At 42.1% G+C, this 17,573-nt stretch overlaps 1 protein-coding gene across 5 annotated transcripts in view; it reads left to right on the top strand.

Moving 5' to 3' along the window:
* The window catches only part of HECW2 (HECT, C2 and WW domain containing E3 ubiquitin protein ligase 2), a 417,892-nt gene that overhangs the window by 37,219 nt on the left and 363,100 nt on the right, over positions 1 to 17,573 (top strand). Inside the window, exon 1 of one of the 5 annotated variants that reach the window (XM_060302119.1) lies at positions 5,981 to 6,077. The exons of 3 other annotated variants lie outside the window; for them this stretch is intronic. The gene's annotated coding sequence lies outside the window, so the exon portion shown is untranslated. Of the gene's footprint in view, positions 1 to 5,980; positions 6,078 to 6,330; positions 6,356 to 17,573 lie in introns of those variants that run through there. One more of the 5 variants, XM_060302115.1, reaches the window with a different exon arrangement.

The raw sequence follows: 17,573 nt of genomic DNA on the forward strand, positions 1-17,573 counted from the left end.
GCTCTTGGGTGACCAGGTTCATTGTCAATAAGCAGTAATATTTTGAAAGGAATCTTTTTTTTCTTCTGAGTAGTAGGTCTCAACAGTGGGTTTAAAATATTCAGTAAACCATGTTGTGAACAGATATACTGTCATCTAGACTGTCTTGTTTCATTTTTAGAGCACAGGCAGAGTAGATTTAGCATAATTCTTAAGGACACTAGGATTTTCAGAATGGTAAATGAGCATTGGCTTCAACTTAAAGTCACCAGCTGCGTTAGCCCCTAACAAAAGAGTCAGCCTGTCCATTGAAGCTTTGAAGCCAGTCGTTGACTTCTCCTCTCTAGCTATGAAAGTCCTAGATGACATCTTCTTCCAATGTAAGGCTGTTTTGTCTACACTGAAAATCTGTTGTTTATTGTAGCCACTTTCATTCATACTCTTAGCTATATCTTCTGGATAACTTGCTGCAACTACTACACTTGCTGCTTCACCTTGCACTTTTATGTTATGGAGAGGGCTTCATGCCTTAAACCTTATGAACCAAACTCTGCTAGCTTTAACTCTTCTAATGCACGTTCCTCACCTCTCTTAGCCTTCATAGTATTGAAGAGAGCTAGGGCCTTGCTCTGGATTAGGCTTTGGCTTAAGGGAATGTTGTGGCTGGTTTGATCTTCTATCCAGACCACTAAAACTTTCTCTATATCAGCAATAAGGTTGTTTCACTTTCTTATCGTTTGTGTGTTCAGTGGAGTAGTACTTGTAATCTCCTTCAAGAACTTTTCCTTTACATTCATTCACAGCACGGCTGACTGTTTGGCACAAGAAGCCTAGCTTTTGGCCTATCTCAGCTTTCGACACGCCTTCCTCACTAAGTTTAATCATTTCTAGTTTTTGATTTAAAGTTAGAGACACCCGGCTCTTACGTTCACTTGGACACTTAGAGACCATTGAAGGGTTGTTAACTGGTCTAATTTCAATATTATTGTGTCTCAGGGAAGAGGGAGGCCTGAGGAGAGGGAGTGAGACAGAGGAATGGCTGGTCAGTGGAGCAGTCAGAACACACACACATTTATCGATTAAGTTCACCGTCTTATATGGGTGCATTTCATGGCTCCACCAAACAATTTTAATAGTAACATCAAAGATCACTGATCACAGATCACTGTAACAAATATAATAATAATGAAAAAGTTTTGAAAAATTGTGAGAATTACTAAAATGTGACACAGAGACACAAAGTGAGCAAATGCTGTTGGAAAAATGGCTCCAATAGACTTGCTTGATGCAGAGTTGCCACTAACCTTCAATGTGTTAAAAACGCAAGACCTGCTAAGTGCCATAAAGCAAGGTATGCCTGTATTTTTATGGGGCCTATGAATTTTCTTTCCAAGTAGTTAGTCATAGTCTCTGTGCTTTTTATTATTATTATTGCGGTTGTTATTTTATTATCCAGTTCTTCCTTTTCCCATAGATGTGAAGTACATTCTGTCCTCTGATAAAATTTTGTATATAACTTGTGCCTTTTATGAAGTGAGATGTTTTGATAGGACCTATATTGATTTTTCTTCCTTACTTAGTCTTACATGAGGAGAAATCTGTTCATTCTTGATGTAGGCCATATTTATCGTTATTCTTGGTGTCATTCTGGGTTTACCTTTTAGGTTTTATAGTCTCCTTTTGGCCTTTAAGCTAGAGGGCTGAGTGCTGTGTACTGTGTTACTGTGGTCTTTATTGTTTGTGGATCTGTTGTCTAAAGCAGGGATTTTCTGATCTCTTGTCTTTGTTATCTTTTTATAAGGGTGAGAATTTATTCTTGGATGATCTGAAAACACTGCAAGTAATTTCCAAGCCAGCAGTTTTGTACGCCACAGAGCCTACCACTTATTGTTCTTCTAGGCTGAACTTATCCAATGATTGACTTCATTTTTGTGGATCAGAGTACCTCTCAGCCCCACTGCCTGCTGGGAAGTGTGGTTTGTGGGCATTAAAGTAGAATTAGTACAAGGAAAGTATTGGCGTAGGAGAGCAGCTCCCAGCTGCTTTAGAAAGCAGTATGAGGGAGTAGTTTGCTTCCCTCTGTGTGCAAAGCCCAGACTGGGGTTGGGGGGCACACATATTTTGGGATGAAATTCTGATTACCTCTCTCCTTCTTCAATTTAGATCTCAGATGAAATGGGATTAGTTAGGAGATGTTTCTCCAGTTTTTTGATAAGCCATTGAACCATCTGTGGAGCTTCCAAGACCATGAAAATGTCACTGAGAAGACAATGAGCCTGGGAGGGTAAATCAGGAGTTGCTTATTTTCTGCCATTGTAATTAAGAAATCTTTCAGAAAAGAACCCTCCCACCTCCCTCTGAGATATCTGTGAGGTACCTTTCCTGGTGAACAACTCCGTGGCTTCTGTCCACTTAGGGTTGGGTCATTTGAGTGAGATGCTGAGGTTACTGACTGAAGAGACTTTATTGGTTATGTGAAAATGACAACTGTCATGTAAATGTGTTCTGAGACTTGTGTGGGTTGGATATTGTTGATGGCTCAAGTTAATGGTGCCTTTGGTTAAACACTCATGTAGTATGTGGGACATCAATTTGAATATTAAGCTGTGTAAGAGTCCCCTTTGGTTCAGTGAGTCATCAACCTGTAGACCTCTCCAGACTGTTGTTTTACGAATCAGAGTTAAATGCAGATGTCTTCTAGACCAACAATTTGGAGCAATTTTCTACTGTGTTTTCTTGGCCATTGTTTCATCCTGCTAAGGAGCCTGATGGCAACTGGCTAGTGCCTGGGAGTATAATATTGTTGCAGCGTGTAATGCAAACATCTGTTACCGTTTGTAATGCTCAACTTACTTGTTTACTTGTTTTTTAATCCATCTCCTCAATAGTCTTTAAGCAGTGGATGTATCTGTTTTATTCTCCATTGTGTGCTCAGAGCCTAGTGTAGTATCAGACATGAGACAGAGGCTTCATACATATTTGATGAATGATTGAAGAACTTGAAAGAGTCCCAGTACCTTCAGGTTATAGGGGAGTTATAAACTTACGTTTCTGACTTTCGTTGGCTAACCCACAACTTTAATTAACTGGGTTTCAAAACTCTTTCAGGTATAGTAGAATTACTGCGTGTAATCCATACTGTTGAGCAGGATTTGAACAAAATGGTGTTTCTGGAGAAGAACCATTATTTGCATGTGAAATACATTTTCTAACGTCTTGCAAAAACAGTTGTTAGCTTCTAGCTTATCTAAATTTGATTCCTAGAAAGCAGCTGTAGTAAAACCTAAGAGCCCATGAAAAAGGACGGGATTTTCCTCCCGTTGGGCCCCACTACTCTCAGCCTTCCTAGGGCTTGGTGCACAGCTGTCTCCCTTCTGGGGACTTGACCAAGCTAGGTTAATGGGAACAGTTTTGGTAACGTGGGATGGAAATCTGGAGGTGTTTCAGGGTCTAGGGTCTTAGACTTCAGTCTCAGGCTGGATCTGGAAATTCCTTTTTCTTGATTATCTGAAGTGGAAAGATCCTCCCCTTCACTGCCATTCTGGCCTCCAACCCTCTTCCACTGAAGGAGAATCCAGTGGAATCGAATGGTGGAGACTCTGGGGCGGCGGCAGAGGAAGGTGAGAGGGAGTCTAGGGCTCTGGCCAGGGAGTGAAGACACTTAAGGAACCACAAGGAAGCAGAAGACAGGAAGGACTTCTCTGTGCCTCTCAAAGGGGTCATGTCTGGAAGTGGTGATTTAGGAAACAATGAAATAACTCCTGGTACCATTCTCTGTACTCAGTGCTTCATCTTTTAATAGTAAGATTATTCTGCTAATGGGCTGTATTTCTGTTTTCTCTGAAGTTGAAGGTTAGATTGTCTTCTGTGAGTGAGACAGATAGAGGCTATCTGGAAATTTTGAGGAGAGTGAAGAAAATACGAAATAGTTGTCATGGAAGTGGACCAGAGAGCTGCATAGGGAAAACTTAGAAGGATTTCCAGGCAGCTGAGGGCCTGAGGTATTCCAACAATAATATTTGAGTTAACTGAGATAGGAAGGGAAGGGTATGAAGTGATTCAGGGTGGTGTTTGGTTATGAAAGCTGGAGAGAAATGCCAGATGACAAAAATAATACAGTTTAGTAATGAGTTTGATGTCCTTTATTCAAGAGAAATAATCCATGGATTGGGGGAGTTCAGTGCCCCAAAAGCAGCGGAGGACTCTTCCTGAGGGATTTGGGGCAAGAGGGAGTTTCGTAGAGAGTTAGAAGAGGCAGCGGGAAGGAAGGCATGATTGGCTAGGAGGTTGGGGAATCCCTGGCTAGCAGATCCTATTTTCTAGGGTAAGGGAAGCTGGTTAAAGCCAAGTTGGAGGACTGTGATTGATGTATGCTAGGATACTTTGACAGATGTTTCCCATAAGTGCAGGCTGTCTTAGGTTTAGATTTGTGAGGTGGTCTGGACCACTGGGGTGGTCTCCATTTTGTGGGTCCCGTTATACGAATTAATTTTATTAGTAGAGAATGTCAAGAAAGAGTGATAGTCAACAGTTAGAAATGCTAGGAAGAGAAATTCAAGAATGAGAAGTATTGCTTATAAAATGAAGGAGGTCACCGATGACCATGGAGAGGAGAGTTTCAGGCAAGATTTGAATCCTGAAGTCGGATTGCAGAAGTTTATGAAAGGAATGCATGACTATAGTAAATGATGTTTCCTCAGGATGTGGTGTAATTTTCAATTCTTATTTATTCTCTTCCAAATCAGGGAGTAATTATTACACATCTAAGTTTAAAGGAAATTTATAATCGTGTTTACCATTTAAACAAAATGACTGGATATTATATTTAGATGACTTGAAGCCATATAGTACTGCAGAGGTGTAAATCTTTATGTAGTGTGGGGAAAATTTACACATATATAAAGAAGCGTATTGAATTCAAGCATTTGTATATTCTGATTCATCATCTGGAGTTGAGTTTGAGCAACAAATAGAAGCCAACTTCTGTTATGTGGTGTCTACAGATATTAGTCTTTCCATTTCCTAGAGTGGAATGATTCAAAATAGTTGTGTTTTCTATAGTCTGTCACTTTTAGACAACAGCTTGAAATTTTTTGATCTTTTAAGATCTCATATAAATGTTTGTGAAAAATAGCACCTAGTTACTGTTTTTCTTTTCACTTAAATTCCTGCCCCTGTCTTTGGCTATAAGAGTTATTGTGTTTCTTTCTAATAAAATGAAGTGGGTATGTCTCTTGGTTGTTTTCACTGTGAGACTTAGTTTTTTGGTCCCTATGGTATTGCATTGGTGGCCCCTTCTTAACTTATTCAGCAGATAGAGCTGTTTACCTGGCTTGCTGTGATGGAGATGAGAACATTTGGATTTTATTGAATTTCCTAGTTGCCCTTGAAGACTATGGACTTTTTACTGGGCAAAAAGACAAATACTTAGATTTTATCCTAACTGAAAGTTTGAATGTTTAGCACTGTCTTGCTTAACGTGCAAGCAATAAGGCATGAAAGATTTAAAATCTTTATTGATTTCATTAGAAATTCTTTTTAGTCATTAATCTTCTTGGGTGTAAATAAGGTTCCTTTAGCATCGTTCTATTGACTGTATTTGTAATAAAACGGATTGTCAGGACCAGGAAATGAAGTGTGGGTGGAGACTACTAAGGAAGAATTAGGATCTAAGCCAGTCCGTCTACCTCTGCATGGCCAGGGCACTAGCCAGTAGATGAGTTAATCAGACTAGTGTCAGATTCCAGCCTGAGATTACAGACAGAGATGCAGTTCAGAAAGGTAAGCAGGGAGCCAGGGTCAGAGTACTGCACATCTCAAATAGAACTGACAAAGAAACAAATCTTCTCTGACCGTTGAAAACCCAAGAATTGGGCAAGCCTCAGAGGTCAGTGTAGCCTAGCAGGTTACATTGTCGTCTTTCCTTTAAGGTCCTTTGCTCATCAGTGAAGCCTGTCAACTAGACCCTGACAAATGACTGTCCCCTCGAACCGCTGAATCATGCCCTCTCTTGCCTTTACCTGGTGGTTCACACACCTCGTGAGAAATCGTGCATGGGCCAGTTCAACCTAGAATATTATAGCATTGCCTGAAACAAGGTAGGTCATTTGGTAAATATACTTTGCTTACCATTTCTTGTAGGTTTTTCTGGGAAAATGTCTGTAGAAGCAACACTTATGAAAATTGCTTGTGTTATAATCTGCCTGCATAGATAGAAACCTTAACCAAAAAGTGTTTTTTTTTTTTTGGTAGGAGCCGCAGTTTTTATCTACCGGGCCAAAGGGCCGGAGAGACCTAGACTCAAAACCAGGGTTCCGCACGCTGCCGTGGGCAAGTCAGGTTCGAACACTTGCAAAATAAAGAGCCCGCCTGAAAGGTGATCTGGCCCTCAGTTCGCTTGCCTGTGAAATGGGTACAGTGTTGTGGAAAGAACAAGGTTGCCCCAGTCCTAGACGAGGCACGGTGCATGGAATGCACTGCTGAGTAAGAAGCAGGACAAAGACCTAGTGGGACGCACCGGCACCGGGAAGCAGGCACCCTGTTCCATCTGCCCAGAAAACTGACCATAGAGCACATGTTGAGCAGAGCAGCGTCCCTGTCCTTGGCTGACTTCAGGGACCAGTCATAGAGAGTGGGTACGTGGCGGGCCTGCACCCTCTCGGCGCGAACCACGTGACGTTTGTTGTCTTACTAGATCTTTCCAATAGCAGTGAAGGGTCAGTGTCATAGACGGGGAGACTGCTGAGGGCGCACAGCCTGGAGTGAAGGAGCCAGGCTTGAACCCAGGTGTCAACCTGCTCAACCTGCAGGCCCTCCCCCAGGTGGTTCCTGCACCCTGAGGGGGCCTGTGCAGCACCTCCAGAAGGGACTCTGCCCTCCTCTGTGAGACCCACCTGTCACTCGTGTCCTCTCTATTTCCATCATCAGCACCACTGTCTGGAAGACCTTAACAGGCCCATGGTCTTCTGGGAGCATAATTAGGTTGCTGGAACCACCGGCACAGAGTTGGGTTTCGTGGTACACGGAGGGGCCTGCCCCTGAGCTCACTAAGCATGGCCACGTAAGGACCCTTTCTCTCGAGAACCAGAGCCACTTACTGCCCCGTTAGGATGTCTGGTCCTCAAGAGGAGGGGCTCTCTGACACATGAGGTCATCACAAGAGCTCCTGCCTCACTTTATTTTTTAATTGACCTAAAAAAAAAAAAAACAGTTTTAGATTTACTGAAAAGTTATGAGTACGGAGTGCCCTTATTACACTCTCCCCGCCCCACATACACACGTACACACACGATTTCCTTTATTATTACTGTTATTTTTTTTAACATCTTTATTGGAGTATAATTGCTTTACAATGGTGTGTTAGTTTCTACTTTATAACAAAGTGAATCAGTTATACTTATACATATGTTCCCATATCTCTTCCCTCTTGTGTCTCCCTCCCTCCCACCCTCCCTATCCCACCCCTCTAGGTGGTCACAATGCACCGAGCTGATCTCCCTGTGCTATGCCGCTGCTTCCCACTAGCTATCTGTTTTACGTTTGGTAGTGTATATATGTCCATGCCACTCTCTCACTTTGTCACAGCTTACCCTTCCCCCTCCCCATATCCTCAAGTCCATTCTCCAGTAGGTCAGTGTCTTTATTCCCGTCTTGCCCCTAGGTCCTGCATGACCATTGTTTTTTTCTTAGATTCCATGTATATGTGTTAGCATATGGTATTTGTTTTTATGACTTACTTCACTCTTTCTGAGAGAATCTAGGTCCATCCACCTCACTACAAATAACTCAATTTCGTTCCATTTTATAGCTGAGTGATATTCCATTGTATATATGTGCCACATCTTCTTTATCCATTCATCTGTCGATGGACACTTAGGTTGCTCCCATATCCTGGCTATTGTAAATAGAGCTGCAATGAACATTGTGGTACATGACTCTTTTTTTTTTTTTTTGCGGTACACGGGCCCCTCACTGTTGTGGCCTCTCCCGTTGCGGAGCACAGGCTCCGGATGTGCAGGCTCAGTGGCCATGGCTCATGGGCCTAGCCACTGTGCGGCATGTGGGATCTTCCGTGACCAGGGCAAGAACCCATGTCCCCTGCATCGGCAGGTGGACTCTCAACCACTGTGCCACCAGGGAAGCCCCATGACTCTTTTTGAATTATGGTTTTCTCAGGTTCTATGCCCAGTAGTGGAATTGCTGGGTCGTATGCTACTTCTATTTTTAGATTTTTAAGGAACCTCCGTACTGTTCTCCATAGTGGCTGTATCAATTTACATTCCCACCAACAGTGCAAGAGGGTTCCCTTTTCTCCACACCCTCTCCAGCATTTATTGTTTGTAGATTTTTTGATGATGGCAATTCTGACCGGTGTGAGATGATATCTCATTGTAGTTTTGACTTGCATCTCTTTAATGATTAGTGATGTTGAGCATTCTTTCATGTGTTTGTTGTCCATCTGTATATCTTCTTTGGAGAAATGTCTGTTTAGGCCTTCTGCCCATTTTTGGATTGGGTTGTTTGTGTTTTGGATATTGAGCTGCATGAGCTGCTTGTAAATATCGGAGATTAATCCTTTGTCAGTTCCTTCATTTGCAAATATTTTCTCCCATTCTAGGGTTGTCTTTTCATCTTGTTTATGGTTTCCTTTGCTGTGCAAAAGCTTTTAAGTTTCATTAGGTCCCATTTGTTTATTTTTGTTTTTATTTCCATTTCTCTAGGAGGTGGGTCAAAAAGGATCTTGTTGTGATTTATGTCATAGAGTGTTCTGCCTATGTTTTCCTCTAAGAGATTGATAGTGTCTGGCCTTACATTTAGGTCTTTAATCCATTTTTTCTTTTTTCTTTTTTTTTGCAGTACGCGGGCCTCTCACTGTTGTGGCCTCTCCCGTTGCGGAGCACAGGCTCCGGACGCGCAGGCTCAGCGGCCATGGCTCACGGGCCCAGCCGCTCCGCGGCATGTGGAATCTTCCTGGACCGGGGCATGAATCCGTATCCCCTGCATCGGCAGGTGGACTCTCAACCACTGCACCACCAGGGAAGCCCTTTGATCCATTTTGAGTTTAGTTTTGTGTATGGTGTTAGGGAGTGTTCTAATTTCATTTTTTTATATGTAGCTGTCCAGTTTTCACAGCACCAATTATTGAAGAGGCTATCTTTTCTGCACTGTATATTCTTCCCTCCTTTATCAGAGATAAGGTGACCATATGTGCTTGGGTTTACCTCTGGGCTTTCTATTCTGTTCCATTGATCTATCTTTCTGTTTTTGTGCCAGTACCGTAGTGTCTTGATTACTGTAGCTTTGTAGTATAGTCTGAGGTCCAGGAGCCTGATTCCTCTAGCTCCGTTTATCTTTCTCAAGATTGCTTTGGCTATTTGGGGTCTTTTGTGTTTCCATAAAAACTGTGAAATTTTTTGTTCTAGTTCTGTGAAAAATGCCAGTGGTAGTTTGATAGGGATTGCATTGAATCTGTAGATTGCTTTGGGTAGTATAGCCATTTTCACAATGTTGGTTCTTCCAATCCAAGAACATGGTATATCTCTCCATCTATTTGTATCATCTTTAATTTCTTTTATCAGTGTCTTATAATTTTCTGCATACAGGTCTTTTGTCTCCTTAGGTAGGGTTATTCCTAAATCTTTTTTTCCTTTTGTTGCAATGGTAAATGGGAGTGTTTCCTTAATTTCAATTCAGATTTTTCATTATTAGTGTATAGGAATGCAAGAGATTTCTGTGCATTAATATTTTATCGTGGTACTTTACCAAATTCATTGATTAGCTCTAGTAGTTTTCTGGTAGCATCTTTAGGATTATCTGTGTATAGTATCATGTCATCTGCAAACAGTGACAGCTTTACTTCTTCTTTTCCCATTTGCATTCCTTTTATTTCTTTTTCTTCTCTGATCGCTGTGGCTAAAACCTCCAAAACTATGTTGAATAATAGTTGTGAGAGTGGGCAACCTTGTCTTGTTCCTGATCTTAGTGGAAATTGTTTCAGTTTTTCACCATTGAGAACGATGTTGGCTGTGGGTTTGTCATATATGGCCTTTATTATGTTGAGGCAAGTTCCCTCTATGCCTATTTTCTGGAGGGTTTTTATCATAAATGGGTGTTGAATTTTGTTGAAAGCTTTCTCTGCATCTATTGAGATGGTCATATGGTTTTTCTCTTTCAATTTGTTAATATGGTGTATCACATTGATTGATTTGCGTATATTGAAGAATCCTTGCATTCCTGGGATAAACCCCACTTGATCATGGTGTATGATCCTTTTGATATGCTATTGGATTCTGTTTGCTAGTATTTTGTTGAGGATTTTTGCATCTATGTTCATCAGCTATTTTGGCCTGTAGTTTTCTTTCTTTGTGACATCTTTGTCTGGTTTTGGTATCAGGGTGATGGTGGCCTCATAAAATGAGTTTGGGCGTGTTCCTCCATCTGCTATATTTTGCAGGAGTTTGAGAAGGATAGGTGTTAGCTCTTCTCTAAATATTTGATAGAATTCACCTGTAAATCCATCTGGTCCTGTGCGTTTGTTTGTTGGAATTTTTTTTTTTTTTTTTTGCGGTATGCGGGCCTCTCACTGTTGTGGCCTCTCCCATTGCGCAGCACAGGCTCCGGACGCGCAGGCTCAGCGGCCATGGCTCACGACCCTAGCCGCTCCGCAGCATGTGGGATCTTCCCGGACCTAGGCACGAACCCGTTTCCCCTTCATCGGCAGGCGGACTCTCAACCACTGCGCCACCAGGGAAGCCCTGTTGGAAGATTTTTAATCACAGTTTCAATTTCAGTGCTTGTCATTGCACTGTTCATGTTTTCTATTTCTTCCTGGTTCAGTCTAAGAAGGTTGTGCATTTCTAAGAATTTGTCCATTTCTTCCAGGTTGTCCATTTTATTGGCATAGAGTTGCTTGTAGTAATCCCTCATGATCCTTTGTATTTCTGCAGTGTCAGTTGTTACTTCTTTTTCATTTCTAATTCTATTGATTTGAGTCTTCTCCCTTTTTTTCTTGATGAGTCTGGCTAATGGTTTATCAATTTTGTTTATCTTCTCAAAGAACCAGCTTTTAGTTTTATTGATCTTTGCTATTGTTTCCGTCATTTCTTTTCATTTATTTCTGATCTGATCTTTATGATTTCTTTCCTTCTGCTAACTTTGGGTTTTTTTTGTTCTTCATTCTCTAATTGCTTTAGGTGTAAGGTTAGGTTGTTTATTTGAGATGTTTCTTGTTTCTTGAGGTAGGATTGTATTGCTATAAACTTCCCTCTTAGAACTGCTTTTGCTGCATCCCATAGGTTTTGGGTCGTCGCGTTTTCATTGTCATTCGTTTCTAGGTATTTTTTGATTTCCTCTTTGATTTCTTCAGTGATCTATTGGTTATTAAGTAGTGTGTTGTTTAGCGTCCATGTGTTTGTATTTTTTACAGACTTTTTCCTGTAATTGATATCTAATTTCATAGCGTTGTGGTTGGAAGAGATAATTGATACAATTTCAGTTTTCTTAAATTTACCAAGGCTTGATTTGTGACCCAAGATATGATCTATCCTGGAGAATGTTCCATGAGCACTTGAGAAGAAAGTGTATTCTGTTTTTTTTGGATGGAATGTCCTATAAATATCAATTAAGTCCATCTTGTTTAATGTATCATTTAAAGCTTGTGTTTCCTTATTTATTTTCATTTTGGATGATCCGTCCATTGGTGAAAGTGGGGTGTTACAGTCCCCTACTATGAATGTGTTACTGTAGATTTCTCCTTTTATGGCTGTTAGTATTTGCCCTATGTTTTGCGGTGCTCCTATGTTGGGTGCATAAATATTTACAATTGTTATATCTTCTTCTTGGATCAATCCCTTGATCATTATGTAGTGTCCTTTCTTGTCTCTTGTAATAGTCTTTATTTTAAAGTCTATTTTGTCTGATATGAGAATTGCTACTCCAGCTTTCCTTTGATTTCCATTTGCATGGAATATCTTTTTCCATCCCCTCACTTTCAGTCTGTATGTGCCCCTAGGTCTGAAGTGGGTCTCTTGTAGACAGCATATATATGGGTCTTGTTTTTGTATTCATTCAGCCAGTCTGTGTCTTTGGGTTGGAGCATTTAATCCATTTACCTTTAAGGTAATTATCAATATGTATGTTCCTATTACCATTTTCTTAATTGTTTTGAGTTTGTTACTGTAGCTCTTTTCCTTCTCTTGTGTTTCCTGCCTACAGCAGTTCCTTTGGCATTTGTTGTAAAGCTGGTTTGGTGGTGCTGAATTCTCTTAGCTTTTGCTTGTTTGTGAAGGTTTGAATTTCTCCATCAAATCTGAATGAGATCCTTGCTGGGTAGAGTAATCTTGGTTGTAGGCTTTTCTCCTTCATCACTTTAAATATGTCCTGCCACTCCCTTCTGGCTTGCAGAGTTTCTGCTGAAAGATCAGCTGTTAACCTTATGGGCATTCCCTTGTGTGTTATTTGTTGTTTTTCCCTTGCTGCTTTTAATATTTTTTTCTTTATATTTAAATTTTGGTAGTTTGATTAATATGTGTCTTGGCGTGTTTCTCCTTGAATTTATCCTGTATGGGACTCTCTGTGCTTCCTGGACTTGATTAACTGTTTCCTTTCCCATATTAGGGAAATTTTCAACTATAATCTTTTCTAATATTTTCTCAGTCCCTTTCTTTTTCTATTCTTCTTCTGGGACCCCTATAATTTGAATGTTGGTGCATTTAATGTTGTCTCAGAGGTCTCTGAGACTGTCCTCAATTCTTTTCATTCTTTTTTCTTTATTCTGCTCTGCAGTAGTTATTTCCACTCTTTTATCTTCCAGGTCACTTATCCGGTCTTCTGGCTCAGTTATTCTGCTATTGATCCCTTCTAGAGAATCTTTAATTTCTTTTATTGTGTTGTTCATCATTGTTTGTTTGCTCTTTAGTTATTCTAGGTCCTTGTTAAACATCTCTTGTATTTTCTTTATTCTATTTCCAAGATTTTGGATCATCTTTACTATCATTATTCTGAATTCTTTTTCAGGTAGACTGCCTATTTCCTCTTCATTTGTTAGGTCTGGTGGGTTTTCGCCTTGCCCCTTCATCTGCTGTGTGTTTTTCTGTCTTCTCATTTTGCTTAACTTACTGTGTGGGGTCTCCTTTTTGCAGGCTGCAGGTTCATAGTTCCCATTGTTTATTGGTGTCTGTCCCCAGTGGCTAAGGTTGGTTCAGTGGATTGTGTAGGCTTCCTGGTGGAGGGGACTAGTGCCTGTGTTCTGGTGGATGAGGCTGGATCTCGTCTTTCTGGTGGCCAGGTCCACTTCTGGTGGTGTGTTTTGTGGTGTGTGTGGCCTTATTATGATTTTAGGCAGCCTCTGTGCTAATGGATGGGGTTGTGTTCCTCTCTTGCTAGTTGTTTGGCCTAGGGTGTCCAGCACTGTAGCTTGCTGCATTGAGTGAATCTGGGTCGTGGCTTTGAGATGGAGACCTCTGGGAGATTTTTGCCGTTTGTTATTACGTGGAGCTGGGAGGTCTCTTGTGGACCAGTGTCCTGAACTTGGCTCTCCCACATCAGAGGCACAGCCCTGATGCCTGGCTGGAGCACCAAGAGCCTTTCATCCACATGGCGCAGAGTAAAAGGGAGAAAATGAAAGAAAGAAAGAAAGAAAGAAAGAAGATAATATAAAAAAAGTAAACTAAACTAAAATAAAGTTATTAAAATAAAAAATAATTATTAAGAAAAATTTTTTTTTAAGCAATAAAAAAAACCAGACAGAACCTTAGGACAAATGGTGAAAGCCAAGCTATGCAGACAAAGTCACACACAGAAGCATACACATACACACTCACAAAAAGAAACAGGGAAAAAAAATATATATATATATATATCTTTGCTCCCAAAGTCCACCTCCTCAATTTGGGATGATTCGTTGTCTATTCATGTATTCCACAGATGCAGGTACATCTAGTTGATCGTGGAGCTTTAATCCGCTGCTTCTGAGGCTGCTGGGAGAGATTTCCCTTTCTCTTCTTTGTTCTCACAGCTCCCAGGGGCTCAGCTTTGGATTTGGCCCCGCCTCTGCGTGTAGGTCGCTGGAGGGCGTCTGTTCTTCGCTCAGACAGGACGGGGTTAAAGGAGCCACTGATTCGGGGGCTCTGGCTCACTCAGGCCGAGTGGAGGGTGGGGCATGGAGTGCGGGGAGAGCCTGCGGCGGCAGAGGCCGCCGTGACGTTGCACCAGCCTGAGTCGCCCTTTGCGTTCTCCCGGGGAAGTTGTCCCTGGATCCCGGGACCCTGGCAGTGGTGGGCTGCACAGGCTTCCGGCAGGGGAGGTGTGAACAGTGACCTGTGCTCACACGCAGGCTTCTTGGTGGTGGCGGCAGCAGCCTTAGCATCCCATGCCCGTCTCTGGGGTCCGCGCTGATAGCCGCGGCTCGCACCCGTCTCTGGAGCTCCTTTAAGCGGCGCTCTGAATCCCCTCTCCTCGCACACCAGGAAGCAAAGAGGCAAGAACAAGTCTCTTGCCTCTCGGCAGGTCCAGACTTTTTCCTGGACTCTGTTCCACCTAGCCGTGGCGCACTAGCCCCTTCAGGCTGTGTTCACGCCGCCAACCCCAGTCCTCTCCCTGGGGTCCGACCTCCGAAGCCCGAGCCTCAGTTCCCAACCCTCGCCCGTCCCGGCGGGTGAGCAGACAAGCCTCTCGGGCTGGTGAGTGCCGCTCGGCCCTGACCGTCTGTGCAGGAATCTCTCTGCTTTGCCTTCCGCACCCCTGTTGCTGTGCTCTCCTCCGCGGCCCCTAAGCTTACCCCCTCCGCCACCCACAGTCTCCGCCCATGAAGGGGCTTCCTAGTGTGTGGAAACCTTTCCTCCTCCACAGCTCCCTCCCACTGGTGCAGGTCCCCTCCCTATTCTTTTGTCTCTGTTTATTCTTTTTTCTTTTGCCCTACCCAGGTACGTGGGACGTTTCTTGCCTTTTGGGAGGTCTGAGGTCTTCTACCAGCATTCAGTAGGTGTTCTGTAGGAGTTGTTCCACATGTAGATGTATTTCTGAAGTATTTGTGGGGAGGAAGGTGATCTCCGTGTCTTACTCTTCTGTCATCTTGAAGCTACTTCCTTTATTATTAACATCTTACATTAGTGGTACATTTGCAACAATTGATAATACGGTATTGATACATTATTGTTAACTAGAGTCCATAATTTGTTCAGGTTTTCTTAGTTTTTTCCCAGTGTGTTTCTTCTGTGTCAGTATCCCATCAAGGATACTACATCACATGTAATTGTCTACTTCCCTTTTTTTCATTTTGAAGGTGCGGTATTGAGAGAGGAGGTTAAAGAAGCACATAATTGCTTAACTTGTCCTTGGCTTTAAATGAGTGAAAGGGAAGGGGCTGCCGCTGGGGCCTGCGTTTTGGTGTTGTGTCTGATGGGTGACAGCCGAGTGGGGTGCTGAGTCCTGGGGAAAGGCAGGGCCCTGAGGAGGGGCTTCCCTCCAGAGCAAGCCTTTTCAGAGCGGCCCCTTGGGTTAGGGTGATGGGAAGTTATTGTTTAGAGGATAGAAAATTTCTGTCTGGGGTGATGAAAACATTCTGGTCATGGATAGTGGTGATGGTTGCACAGAGTTACTTAATGCCACTGATTGTACGCATAAAAATGGTTCAAATGTTTTAGATTTATGTATATTTTACCTCAATGCTTTTTAAGGCTGAAGAAATAAAGACGCAATTTAATTAATTTATTTTTGGCTGCGTTGGGTCTTCGTTGCTGCACGTGGGCTTTCTTTAGTTGCAGCGAGTGGGGGCTACTCTTCTTTGCGGTGTGTGGACTTCTCCTGCGGTGGCTTCTCTTGCTGTGGAGCATGAGCTCTAGGCGCATGGACTTCAGTAGTTGTGGCTTATGAGCTCTGGAGCGCAGGCTCAGTCGTTGTGGCACACGGGCTTTGGTAGTTGCTCTACAGCATGTGGGATCTTCCCGGACTAGGGATCGAACCGGAGTCCCCTGCATTGGCAGGTGGATTCTTAACCACTCTGCCATCAGGGAAGTCCTCTGTAGATATGATTTTGCTGTAGACATTGAAGGATATGCAGATGTTAAAAGTGCGTGAGAATGGTAAAAATCGGAGAAAATATAGTTTTGACTGGCAAAATTGGATTTAGGTTAATGAAGTATTCTTTGGAACCATTAAGATGTAAATATATGGATAAATCTTACAAACATGTTAAGGGATAGAAGATTCCAAATAATATCTTACAACATAATTCCACTCAGATCCAGTTCAAAAACGTGTAAAACAGAGCTATACTCTTTTGGTATGTATTCAGAAGTGTAAAACTATGAAGGAAAGAGGAAGTCATTTTCCTAAAAGTAACGATAGTGATACCTGCTAGAGGAAGGAAGGATTTGTGATCGGGAAGGGGCTTCTGGCTACTGACAGTGTTCTGTTTTGACCCAAATGGCAATTACACAGGTGCTTGCTTTATAATTATTTGTTATATTTATGTCTTATGCATTTTCTTTATCTGTTATATTTTCCAGTAAAAAGCCTTTAAAAAGGATATAATGATTACTGTAGTAAAGTATGGTTTCAGATTTAAAGGGCTTCTAGGTTTGTGTTATGGGTTGAATCATGTCCCCCCCTTAAATGCGTGTATTGAAGTCCTAATCCCCCAGTACCTTGGAGTGTGACCTTATTTGCAAATAGTGTCTTCACAGAGGTAATCAAGTTAAAATGAGGTGATTAAGGTGGACCGTAATCCAGTTTGGATGGTGTCCTTGTAAGAATAGGAAATTTCAACACAGAGACACACTTGGAGGGAAGATGTTGTGAAGAGACGTAAGAGGAAGATGGCCAACTACAATACAAGCCAAGGAGAGAGGCCGGGAACAGATTCTCCCTCACGGCCCTCAGAAGGCACTGATCCGGCCAACCCCTTACCTTGACTGTGGATTTTTGGCCTCCGGCACTGTGAGACATTATATTTCTGTGGCTTAAGACACCCAGTTTGTGGTATTTATTACAGCAGTCCTAACAAATACAAATACAGTTTGGAAAACTAATAAGGACTTTATGTTTTAATCGGTGGCTTTACTTATCACAATGACCTGTTTTGGGACCTTTCAAAGTAGAGCAGGGACAGCTACTTTTCCCAAGTGACTCAGAATCTCTAATTAAAGTGATTGAAGAAGGCTCGGGACAGATGTGTTTTAGTCTCAGGTCATCCAGCTTTTGTTTAATATAACAGTTATCTAATTATCTGTCAGAGCATTGACTATTTTTTGCCTATTTTCTTTTTGTAAACATCTGTCTGTTTTCTGTAATGACTTCATAGTGGATTTGTTGTTGGTGTTATTTAAGCAATGAGTTGAATTCCTGTATTAAAGTCATCCCTACCATGAAGAACAGACCTCACTCAAGTTCCATCAGGTGATGAGAGATGCACAGGGAAGGAGACCCCCAAATGATGTACAACATGATGTACAGCAGTATAATTCCACCCAGTTGCCCCTCAGTTGCTGGTGTAGAGATTAGTTTCTTTGCTGCCCTTGAAGCTAGGCATGATCATGTGACAAATTCTGGCCGATGGGGTAAGGATGTGCCCTCCATTTCTTTTTCTCCTTGCTGAC

The sequence above is a fragment of the Globicephala melas genome, chromosome 7 (genome assembly GCF_963455315.2).
Source record: "Globicephala melas chromosome 7, mGloMel1.2, whole genome shotgun sequence".
NCBI classification, from domain to species: domain Eukaryota; kingdom Metazoa; phylum Chordata; class Mammalia; order Artiodactyla; family Delphinidae; genus Globicephala; species Globicephala melas.